Here is a 13366-nt window from a genome sequence, read left to right as displayed (position 1 = left end):
CTAGGGGGACAGACAGAGTGACAGACAGACGAAACCGATTAGCGAATACAATAGCCCGTCCCTTATACCTTTTTATTAGGTACTATTTATTTATTTACAATATAAACGGTTTCCCTTTACTATCTAATACAAATCAACAACCTAACTATCAAAAACGGAAAATAAACGGGGAAGAAATACCTATAATATGTGTACCTATTGCCTATCTAATACATATTTAACTGGCCTAGCTGGAACAGGTATAAATAATTGTAAAAAATAAATTGGTTAAAGCAAAAAAAAAAAAAGTTAGGAAAATATTGACAGAGTTATTGGAAAGAATCTGATAAAAAGACGAGAATTAAATAATGTTGGTGTTGTTGGTGTTGTTGGTGTTGTTGGTGTTGTTGGTGTTGTTGTTGTTGTTGTTGTTGTTGTTGTTGTTGTTGTTGTTGATGATGATGATGATGATGATGATGATGATGTTGTTGATGTTGTTGATGTTGTTGTTGTTGTTGTTGTTGTTGTAGATGTTGTTGTTGTAGATGTTGTTGTTGTTGATGTTGTTGTTGTTGATGTTGTTGATGTTGTTGTTGTTGGTGTTGGTGGTGTTGTTGGTGTTGTTGATGTTTTTATTTATTTATTTATTTACAATATAAACGGTTTCCCTTTACTATCTAATACAAATCAACAACCTAACTTCCTAACTATCAAAAACGGAAAATAAACGGGGAAGAAATACCTATAATATGTATACCTATTGCCTATCTAATACATATTTAACTGGCCTAGCTGGAACAGGTATAAATAATTGTAAAAAATAAATTGGTTAAAGCAAAAAAAAAAAGTTAGGAAAATATTGACAGAGTGACAGAGTGACTTTTATTTGTTCTACTTGTGTACACTTTGTTAAGTTTAAATCACCACTGATTTAGTCAAGGATTATGCATTAGGTATTTTTTCCTGTGATAGTGTGCTTATCACGCGGGCCGTGCACTGTGCAGTCCCGGGTTCGATTCCCGTGTGCCCCTTTCTGTGCTTGGCATGATTGTTAATTATCGAATCGCCTTCAGCCCCTTGAAGAAAATTGAATGCCTGTTACAATGGAGTTACCAAGTGACTCTGTCTTGTTATTACTATTTATTTTAAGTTATTTATTTTCCCTCTGTCAAACCTCTTAAAAAAAAAAAGTTATTTATTATTATTTATTTACTCTACCTTATCCTTTCCCCCACGAATATTTTCTTACTTGAAAATGGTAGTATTATTATTTTTTTACGTCACTTTTTCTGTGTCCAATACAACATATCCCGGCTTTTGCGGTCCTAAAAGTGCGTTCCTATACAGTACAGTCGATCGACATTGCTCGGAACTCATAGAAAGTAGGAAGATAAGATCAAAGGATTTTTGTTCAGCCTAAGCTAGCTATGACTTAGCCAAAAAAGCTCAAGCTAGCCATAGCCATTGACGATCGTTCTACAATCCAAATGGAGTGATAGCATGCCAACGGCGCGACGTTAAGTCAATGGGAAAGTCGTACGCGATTGTTTTTTTATTTTATTTATTTATTATTTTTTTTTTTTTATGAGACTCGATGGATTTTCAACCCTTAAAAAAAAAATTTTAACATAAAATAAAAAAAAAAAAAAAAAAAAAAAAAAAAAAAAAAAATCAGTAAAACATCAAAACTCTGTTCCGTGTTGATTTATGCCGGGCGTCTCTTCAAACTATTGACGTAGGTTTTTTTTTTTTTAAGAGGTTTGACAGAGGGAACTGTAACTGCTATGGTCTTATCGTCCCGAAATCGAAGAGAGAAGGAAGACAGGATAGGAGAAAGCCAGCCGTTCCGAGAACGAACATTATACCATCAGGATAAAATCCGCCCCGGGCGGGAATCGAACCCGCGGCCTAGCGCTTACAAGGCAGACGCACTACCAACTAAGCTAACTAGGCTGGCATCAAACCTCTTGGAAAAAAGCACGGTTGTTGAAAAATTATATGAGGATTGACTTCACAGTTACAATCTGTATTGACATCATCTCCATCGGCCCCCTCCGTGAGGACATGGTATTATGTAAAACCCTTCACATCTCCACAGAGCTCTTAAGTAGGAGTGAAGAGAGGGAGCACGTCCCTTGTCCCTTCTCTTCAGTGCTTCCTCCCCAACTCTTCCTCTTCATTTTTCTCTTCCTCCTTCTATTCTTTCTTCTCCTGTTACCTACTTCTTCTTCTCCTATTTCTTCTTCTTCTTCTCCTCTTGCTTTTTATCCTGTTCCTCTTTTATTCTTTTCCTAATTCTTCTTTCCTTTTTCTCCTCTTTCTTCTTCTCCTTATCTTTTCTTCCTTTTCTACTCTTTTCTCTCTTCCTTGTTCTTCTCTTTATTTTCCTTTTTCTTCTTCTTTTTCTCCTCCTCATTCCTTATCCCTTTTCTCCTCCTCTTCTTCCTGCTTCTTTTTCTTCTCCAATTGCTTCTCGTTTTTTACCTTCTTTTTTTACTTTTTCTCCTTTTCTTTCTCATTCTTTTTCTCTTCTTCCTCTTTCCACCTCTTCTCTTCCTTTTTTCTTTCATCCTTCTTGGTCTTCATCCTTCATAGCTCTCTGATTTCTTCTTCTCCGTTCTTCTACTTCTTTTCTATTCTCTCCTACACTCATCTCTTCTCCTACATTTCTCTCTTTCTCTCCTCTATTCTCCTCCTCCTCTTCTTCCTCCTCTCTTGTCGATCATCCTTTTAAAAATCATCGCTTGTGTGACACAAGAAAGAATTATACATTTTTATTACTATTGTAATAATAAAGGAAGGACGGACTAAAAAGAAGAAGAATGGAAAAAGCAAAAGAAGTAGGTATCCAAGGATATAAAAAAGGCGAAGAAAAGATCCTAGCTACTTTAGCCACAAGAAAAAAAGATATGAGAGGAATGGAAAATATCTTTTTATTTTATTTTTCAGTAAAGCCTCCTTCAACTTCTTCCTCTTCCTCCTCCTCCTCTCTTTCTTCCTTGTCCTCCTCCTCCTCCTACTCTATCACCTCCTCCTCATCCTTTTCTTCTTACTCCCTCTCCCTTTTCTTCCTCTTTTTCTTTTCCTCCTCTCCCTCCACATTGTACCTACTTCCGTTCTTATTTATCCCCTTTTTCTCCTCCTCCTCCTTCTCTTCTTCTTCTTCTTCTTCTTCTTCTTCTTCTTCTTCTTAGCCTTGTTTCTTCTTCTTCCTCCTTCTCCTCCTGTTCCTTCTCCTCCTCCTCTTCCACCATACTCGTTAACTACCATGATTGCCTTCCTAACTCTTTGTGTGATTTATTTATTAGTGCTTTACAATCTGGATGAGAAGTTAAAGAAAGAAGGCTCTATCCAAAGGCAGAGCGGAGTAGATTTTTTTCTCAGGCTAAAAAACAGAGTGGAACGAAGAGAAAAGTGCACCGAGCATCGAACGGGTAAAGGGAAGCGACAACTATAGGCCAGTTCTAACTTGTCGTTCGGAAAAAAAATCGCGTCGTGTGTAGAGGGAACACTCTCATTTAAATTACATTATCAGCTACAGGTCATTCGGAAAAAAAATCGTGTGAAACTCACGACAAGTGGGAACAGGCCGAGAGAAAAAAAATCTCTATGAACTTTCCCCTCCGTTCCACTCTGATTTCAGCCTTGGGGGTCTTAGAGATTAGGGGAAGCGAACCACTAAGCCCGGTGCCTGGTGGTAAACTGCTTGCTTTTCATGTATAAGGTCCCGGTTCGATACCCTGAGTGCAATCCCGGTTCTATTACCTACATATGAATTATTTGGGAATATTGACACATCCACCAGTACGATTTTGTATATTAGTGGAGATGCCTGAACTCCGCCTATCAGGCCTCGTGATTGCAACTTGTGTCAACAGTCGACACGGTCGCATCGATCGACGATGTTAATCGTTGTCGAGGCAGTGAACGATTTCAGTCGACGTCCATGGACGGCGTTGACTATGTGTATAGGTACTAGGTAGGTATACCTTACTTACCTTACTACATAGCTACATACCTATTAGTCGAAAGTTGTGTTTTCATTTTAACATTCTTTCTAGATTTTCTGCATTATTTATTTACAAGCGGGGGTGACTGTACGTGCGTTTCACTAATAAGCTGTTGACTAATGCATGATGTAAATGCGACACTACGTGATCTAACCGTGATCTCATTTATAACATTAAGAAGAAGAATGAGAGGAAAAAGAACAGGAGGAGGAGGAGATGGAAAATACGGAAATCTTGGCGAAGAAAAGGAACAAAAGAAAGAAAATGAGTATAAGAAGAAGACAAGGAGGAGGTGGAGAAGAGGAGAGAGAAGAAAAAAGGAGCCAAAGGAGGAAAATGAGAAGTTAAAGAAGAGGAGAGGGAGAAGAAGAAGGAGGAGGAGGAGGAGAAAAAGAAGGAGGAGGAAAAAGAAGAAAAGGAGGAGAAGAGGAGAAAAAAGGAGCCAAACGAGGAATATGAGAAGGAGAAGAGGAGGAGGAGGAAGAAGAAGAGGAGAAGGAGGATTAGGAGAAGAAGACGTAATAGGAGAAGAAGATTTTTTTTTTTAAACAGGTTTGATAGAGCGAATTGCAACTGCTAAGGTCTTATTGTCCCGAAATCGAAGAGAGAAGGAAGACAGGACAGGAGAAAGCCAGCCGTTCATGATAAAATCCGCCCCGGGTGGGAATCGAACCCGCGTGCTAGCGCTTACAGGGCAGACGCGCTACCAACCAAGTTAACTAGGGTGGCTCCTTTATCAAATGAATCAAATCCCAAAAAGGAAAGAAAAAAAAGTAGGTAGGTACCTACAAAACAAATCTCAAAAATCTGGAAAAAAAAAAAAAAAAAAAAAAAAAAAAAAAAAAAAAAAAAAAAAAAACCTAACACCCATGTCCCATGTGGTGATGTAAGTAATCAGAATTAATCATGATCATATAATTATGCTTGCTTAAATGCCTGAGGATTGAATCAGTCATTTGTAAAGTGGCATGAATCCAATGGATTAAGGGAAGGAATCACATTGAATATTGTTGGAACTAGATACTTACCTATCTCATTTTTGAGATGACTGATTCAGATAGGTAGGTATTATTTTTTATCTTTTAGACAAGTGCATGAATCCAATGGATTAAGGGAAGGAATCACATTGAATATTGTTGGAACTAGATACTTACCTATCTCATTTTTGAGATGACTGATTTAGATAGGTAGGTATTATTTTTATCTTTTAGATGAGGAAGTAGGTAGGTAGGTACCCATTTGGGTAGGTACATATTATGCAGGTGATAATCATAACATAAACACCTAAGCAGGTACCTACCTATCTACTTTGGTACTGACATAAAAAGTACTTGCATACCTACTTACCTACTTTTTCTTCATTTATTTTTTTTCCAAAAATTTCTTCACTAAGTACAGTTTAAGGTCTCAAAAGGAGCAATAAAGCTAAAAGATAGACGCACACAGAGAGTGATGAAAAGTGACAGTGTGAGGAAGAGAGAGTAGGTAGAGGGAGAGAGAGGAAGAGGGAGAGAGAGAAAGAGAGAGAAAAAGAAAGAGAGAGAGAGAGAAAGAGAGAGAGAGGGGAAGAGAGAGGGAGGAGGAGAGAGAGAGAACAAGAGTTATGTTTCAATTTGTACAAAATAAAAACTAATGGTGCCTAGGTGTGATTTCAATAATGTGAAAGACAAAAGTGTCTCTCTCTCTCCCTTTCTCTCTCTCCCTCTCTCCCTCTCCCTCTCTCCCTCCCTCTCTCTCCCCCCTCTCTTGTCTCTCTCTCTCTCCCTGTGGAAGAAGAGAAGGAGAAGATAGGAGAGGGAGAAGAGAAATAGGAAGAAAGAAAAGGGAGAGAGGAAGAGGGGAAAGAGAGGAGAAAGAGGAGAAGAATAGGGAAAAGGGAAGAAAGAGAGATAAGGGGGGCAGGAAGGAGAAAGATTAGAAGCAAAAGTGGAAGAAGAGAAGGAGAAGATAGGAGAGGGAGAAGAGAAATAGGAAGAAAGAAAAGGGAGAGAGGAAGAGGGGAAAGAGAGGAGAAGAATAGGGAAAAGGGAAGAAAGAGATAAAAGGGGACAGAGAGGAGAAAGAAGAGAGGGAGGCAGAATTGGTATGAACAGAGAAGAGGAATAGAAGAGAGAGAGAGGAAGAATGGAAAGAGAGAAAGGGGCAGAGGAAAAGAGGAGAAGGAGAAGAATAGGGAAAAGGGAAGAAAGAGATAAAAGGGGCCAGGGAGGAGAAAGAAGAGTGGAAGGAGGAACAGATAGAGAGAAGGGGAGAGATAGAGAGAGGGGAAAAGAGAATAGGAAGAAGGAAGGATAGGGGGGGGGGAGATTGGCTTGGTCTATACACTCTATACAAACATCTTGTTGTGTTGATGTTGTAACAGAGGCGGAAAAGCCAATTTTCATTAAAAAATATTTCCTACAGAGTGTAACACAAAAGAGTATTATTCCCCCCCCCCAAAAGAAGTTTAACGTCACTGTATAACTGCTAAAGTTTTTAGTGACGGGGGGTTTTACCCTTCATTCGGTGACAAGCTACCCGCCTACTCATATTAACCTCACCTAGCCTGAGTGGGACGGAAAGGGGCCAGCAGCACGCAATTGCCCCCAATGGTCACCCATCCGGATACCAACCAAGCGCAACGTTACTTACCTTCAGTGATCCATGGGGAATTGGTACATTCCTACCCAGGGGCAAAAATTTCATTATCCTCATTCCTAAAACAGATGAGGTTCATTCTCGGTACGGCTGGCTTTCTTTTACCTGATAATTATGTCTTCCTTCTCTCTTCGATTTCGGGACGATAAGACCTTAGCAGTTACAGTTTCCTCTATCAAACCTCTTTTTTTATCAAACCTCTTAAAACCCGATTTTGAAAATTTGGACCGATTGCAATACTTTCATTACTAGTATAGCTCCGCTATACTGTAGTAATAGAAAGTAAAAAGGAAAAAAAAAAGAGCAAGCATTAATAGTGATAGTAAAACATTACTCCCAGTATTGATAAAATGAGGAACCACATAATTAAATCCAAAATGGCGTGTGACAAGAGATTTATCTCAGGGGAGTGAGAGAACATCTTTGGACCTTTTCAAAGGCCTTAGAGTGACGAGTAGTTGGTATTTCTCTTGAAAAGAAGAAAGATAAATTGTGGGAACAACTACGAAAAATTCCATTCAAAAATTAAATTTTTATCGAAAGTCAGAAGAAAAAAGAGAAAAATTTCTCGGCCAAAAGACATCAGGATGTGTGGGAAGCTGCAACCAACTTTAAAAAATATTTCGGACTTTTGCTGTAACTTTCAGGGGCTCTTAAACTATGTAGTAAATTTATTAGAGCGAAAAAAATGTTGTCAATAGAGTGGACTACCAGCTCTGAGCAGCCTTTGAGCAAAAAAATAGGAAAGTTCTGGTGGAAAATGTATGATATAGATTGATTTTGGTGATTAACAATAAAATTTTAAAATTCAAATGGATGCCTTCCAAAACGTACAAAAATTGAAAAGAAACATCTTTAAAAAATAATCTTGTTGCTCTAAAGAAGGGGGAAAAATCGAGTCTTGTTTTGGGAAACCCTGAACTCAAGGAGAATGAGACATGCGCAAACAATGGAATATTTGGCTAACTTCTACACTACAAGAAGACATTCCATCTTTTCTCCAAAGCTGAAGTTAATTTTTTTCAAAATTTTACAAGTGTTTTTCATTTAGTTTTTAATAAATTTCGACGTCTTTTTTTTAGTGGAAAACACAAATTTAATTCAATTAATAACCTGTTCAATAGTCAATTTATTTAATTATAGTTACTATTAATTAATTTACGTTCTAATTGATCTAAATTTCGCGCATCCAAGGTGAATTTTGTTTGGTGTTTTTTTCTCATCTCGGCCTGTCCTTTGGGCTCTTTTGTAAAAGTAAAATGCATTTGACATAAAATATAATTTTATTTCACTGAAGAATAATGTCCTCTAATGTGGGTACATATTTTGTATAAAGTAATTATTTTTCACCTCAAATTGTAAATAGTTTTTCAATTTTTTCTGTGCTAAAATAGTTTACTTTTTTGATTCATCATGTGAGATGAAACCAGGATTTAAAATTTTCTCTGTAAAAAAAGTCCACAAGATTGTAAAAGTTCATTTGAAGTGAAAATGTTCTGTGTTACTTGTTCGTTCAATAACAGTACACACCATGTAAAATATTTCAAAATTATGTACATAAGATAATACTTCCCTTGGAAGTGCCTTACAAAAATGGTATCCTGAGAAATCGATAGCATTTCACAAATAATGGATCAGTGGTTTAGGGCCACAGTTTTTGTGGTATTTTTATCAAGTTTGTGCTTCAATAATATTAATAGTGTCACAGTGTTACACCAGTTCCCCAGACCGAATGGTCCATTCAAGGATTGTACCGTGGATAAATTGGATCATCTGAATCATTTGACCATTGGAAGGAACGGACGGGTCTATGTAGCGGGTGTAAATAGACTGATGCAATTGAATTCCAACTTGGATGTGGAAGAATGTGTTGTGACAGGTAATGGATAGTTTTCTTTATTCATAGGATCATAGGTTACCCAACTCAAAAACTCCAATACAGAATCTTTGCCTGGTTACAGAGTAGCCCTTACCCATATTTTGAGTGTCAAAGGGTTTATTACAAACTATTTAAGGTTTGGAAGTAAAAGATTTGCCACTATGTGATAAAAACACAATCAGTGTTGAAATGATAATAAAATCACTTATTTCCTGATTATAAGTAATTACTTGGTGATAACCTTATGACTCCCTAGAGTACTTGAGCTTGAGCACATATTATCTAATTACTCATGTACTTGGATATTTACTTAGTTATTGACAGAAGTAAGTTACAATATTTATGTACTTCAGTTTTTATCATACTTACAAGTTACAAGCCATGAGAATCACATTATCAGCACTTACTTAAGTACTTATTGGCAGAATATAATGATTTAAGTAAGTAATAATTTATTCTTATCAAAAATTTGCTTCTGATTTGTTATGAACAATCTCAATACAATGCAACAATGCAGTGTTACCAAGTGAGTAATGTTAAAGAGAGAAATAATAATTCAATAGTTAAGTAGGTAATTGTAGTAGTACTACAATGTAGTACTTATCTAAGGAAGTATTTATTACTAAGCTGCAATAATTGTCCAGTCTCTTTTGGCAAAAACTCTGTGTTGTAAAATGAGATAATAAAATTATTGATAGATCAATAAAACTGTTGGCCTAAGAAGTAAGACTTTTTAGTTCTATAGGTACTTCAGCTTGTACCTACTTACTTTTATACCTCTGTCAATAAAAAAAAAAAAAAAAAAAAAACATTCTGAAATTTTGTATGGTACAATAATCAGACAGATAACTTCCTCGACTTTGATGGTACATTCGTTTCCTTTTGACCAAATTTTCGATGTCAAAGTCGAGGAAATCAGGCTGTATCTCTTTGATGCAACTTTCAGTTCACCTTTCAATGCTTCAAGCTTGTGGGTGTGTTGGTGTAAACCTGTGACTTTAGATACCCTCACAAAAAATAGTCTAGGGGGGTAAAAAATTACATGATCATGGAGGCCATTTCTCGTCAGAAAAACGGAAAATGACAGGATTACGACTAGGAAAATGCTCGCGCAAAAGTGATAATGTGTCGATTTTATTATGCTAACGCGTTGTTGAACAGTTTTAGACTCCATGATGACTAATTTTGAATGACCCTTTCAAATCTTGCGTTCTTATTGGGACACCCTTTAGATGAAAGATGGGTGTAGTGGGAACGGGGGTGACTTTTGGGCACCTCTAGGGGAGACGGGCATAGAATGGGGTGGCATCACTGAAGAGGGACTTGGAGCAATCGAATTATTGCCGCTGGTGTTCTATTGTGGCGTGACATTGTTTTGGTGAGGAAACCAGGGCCGGAGGTTCGAAAAAAAGCAGAGGTGGTGTTAGATGGGGTCGAGTCCTTAGAATAGGTTCAATTCTAGATGTGTTCGAGCTAGTGATGGGTCGTGGGTAAATACCCACTGGGTGGGTAAATAAAAATTGGGTATTTACCCGGGTATTTATCCACCCCCCAAGTGGGTAAATACCCGGGCATTAAAAAAAAAGAAGAAAAATAAAAAAAAACATCATCGTCACTTGATTTTTTTTTTAAATTTCCCGGGCAAAATTCGACTGAGGCGCTTCACAATTTTAGCGGCGACTTTGTGAACTAAGACTAATAAGTGCGGCAATTTTTGTTTATAAAAAAAAGAAAAAAAAATGGTTTCATCATTATTTTATTATGTCTATTCTATTGCAAATCCTTCAAGTTCAAGATGATTTGCTTAATAGTTATCATTATCAATAGGAGATGGAAGATGGGGTCTCTAAAGAACTTTAGAGCTTAAAAATGAAAATACCCGGGTATTTATAAAAAATGGGTATTTACCCCAAAAATAAGTACCCGGGTATTTACCCATCACTAGTTCGAGCACACAGAGTAGAAAGATCCCAGGGTTCGATTCTAGGTGTGTTCGAAATTTTTTCCCATTTTTTCCCTTCTGTGGTACATAACATCGTTTTGGTGAGGAAACCAGGGCCGGAGGAGTGAAAAATTATGGGTGGTGTTGGTGTTACATGGGTTCGAGCACACAGAGTAGGAACATTAGGGTTCGATTCTAGGTACGGTCAATACCTACTCAAATGAAATCATACTATCAATTAATTATCATTAATCATCAATTTTTTTACACTGGTAATGCCACCACTGGTCGCTACTCGATTAAAGTAGCTACTCAATTGTCCTCACGTGGCTGATTGAACCGCGAACTCCAAGCACAGAGCCAAAAAAACTTCCACCCCGCCGGGAATTGGTTATTATTGGTTCGAAAACTTTTTTCTACTTTTTTGCTAGTGGTGCTTTATTTTAGTGGCAGAAGTAGGGTTGGTGTTAGGTGCTTCAGTTGGTGGCATTTTGGCCGCTTTCTGGCGGTTTTCAGCTATACTGACTAAACGGTTAGATATATTGTAAAGGTTACAATAGAAAAACACCCAATTAAGCATCATTCAATACGATAAGGAAAGTCGTGTGATGTTCACACCAGATTTTTTTTTCTTCTTTTTTACTTTCCTTTTCCTCTTAGTAAGTAGGGATTTACCTTTATATAAGTACCCAATGTTAGTAGGTGCAAGTGGTAGGTACTGTTTTTTATGTTACTCAAGAGTAATTACAGAAATAATTAAAGCACTCAAATGAATTAGAATTTAATAAGGTGTTGGAAAAAATAAAATAAAATAATAACAATCTCGTTTTATTTTATTTATAGAATGGTACAAGTTTGTTTGTTTGTTCTATACTGACTGGAAACGTTCTCCCCTAAGTAAAGGGATTCAGCTAAAAATGCCGTCTCTATTTCGTTACAAAGAACCAACTGCTACATTGACTCATGTGGTCTGTCGTAGCATGTTGTCGGTATCATCCGAGACAGATAAATGATGGCAGTTTCAAGGCCTTTGCGTCGACCCCGTAAAAATCGCTCAATAGTTAGTTAACCATACAAACAAACTTACTTACGAACAGAGATCAAGTGAAATTTCAACTTCTTGCTTTCATTACTTACAAGTTTTCATCAGTAAATGGTTTCTTCAAATTGAATTGATCCCTAGGGCATGGTAATACCTAAATCCTTGGCAAATGGAGTGTGTGTGCCTGAAGGCATGTGATGTGATCGTCCGTTTTGTTTTGTGAATTCCGCACTGGAATTGTTTTTACAATAAAAAATACATCGATCAATGTCATTACGTTAGCGAGAGTGAGAAAAACATGAGAAACAAAATATAAGAAAAACGAGGGGGGAGAAAAACAGAAAGAATAGAAAAAAGTGTGAGGAGGAGGGGAAGAGGAAGAAGGTGAAGAAGAAGAAATGAAGAGGAGGAGGAAGAAGAAAAAGTAATAAGTTAAAGAAGTTAAAGGAGAATAAGGAAGAAAAGGTGATGAGGGAAGAAGAAGAAGAGGAAGAAAAAGAAAGAGGACATTAGTACATGGGACACAGGGACTGGCCAACTGGGGGCTGACATGTGTATGCTACGACACAGACCACACCACTCTAACGTTGTTGTTTCATTGCTTTGAAACAAAAAGGACTCTAGGTACTTACCCACCTAATTGAAAAATAAAGAAATAATAAAACTGGTAGGTAAACAAAGAGGTGGAAAGAGAGAGGAAGTTGTAAAAGCGTAGAGAGAGAGAGAAAGAGAGAGGGAGAGAGAGAGAGGGAGAACGAAAGAAAGAAAGAAAGAAAGAAACAGATAGAAGAAAAGAGAAGGGGGGGAATCAGCTAAAAGGAAATAGAAGGACACAAGTGTGACAAGAAAGAAAAATAAATAGAGTGAAAGAGAGAAAGAGGGGGGGGGGTAGGGAGAAAGAAGGGAGAAAGAGGAAAAGCAGAGGTGGGCAGAGAAAGAGAGAGTGAAATCGAGGGGTTGGGAGAAAGCAGAAAGGGAGAGGTGTCATTAGAAAGGAGTGTGGAAGGAAGAGAAAAACTATGGAGGGGAAAGTGAGAGAGAAAGAGAAAGAAGGGAGGGGAGAGGGGAAAAGTAGGGAGAAAAAAGAGGGGAGAGAGAGGAGAGAAGAGAGGGGAGGAAACACTATCAAGAAAGTGCACAGACCCTTGAAGAAGTTTTCAAACTCTTCGGTTTTCGTGGTGGAAAAGTAGGTAAATAGAAAAGAAAGTAAAAAATATTACTTGTAAGTGAGAAAAGGAAAAAAATGCAAGTAGGTACTAACCTTTAGTTCATAAGCAATCTGTACAGAGTATTGTGGTGGGTTGGGGTAAATTTTGAGACACTAACTTTAATGATGACTGAGTAAAAAAAAAGATATCTAGTTCTGTAGTCCATCTGATTTGAAAACTCAGACCAGTAAAGTTCGTGTCTCTCTCAAAATTACCCCGTCCCACCCTACACTATGTGTTCTCTCTCGTTGAAGTATGTTTTTCACAAGTTGTCAACCAACGAAATACACGGACATTCACTCAAGACACAGTCACACGCGTACATAAGTTCATATATATGTAATGTAGGTATTGTACTTACCTACTTGGGTATTATGTATTTTTAAAATTGAGTAAATTACATTGGAAAAAAATCAACTCTATTACATAGGTACATTCGATGTAAGTGAGAGAGCGAGAGAGGGAGAGAGAGAAGGAGAGAGAGAGAGAGAGAAGAGAAGAGAGAAAGTGAACAAGAGGAAGAGAGAGAAAGTAAAAATAATGAAAATATTAACTTATTGGATAAGTAAATAAAAAAAAAAATTAAATTCAAACAATAAACTCATAAAATATCGTAACAGGGGTGTTGAAATGTAGTGGGGGGGGGGGGGGGGGGGGGGTGTGGGGGGT

Source organism: Diaphorina citri, unplaced genomic scaffold (genome assembly GCF_000475195.1).
Source record: "Diaphorina citri unplaced genomic scaffold, Diaci psyllid genome assembly version 1.1 scaffold1653, whole genome shotgun sequence".
Taxonomy (NCBI): domain Eukaryota; kingdom Metazoa; phylum Arthropoda; class Insecta; order Hemiptera; family Psyllidae; genus Diaphorina; species Diaphorina citri.
Note: the sequence above shows the minus strand (reverse complement) of the source record.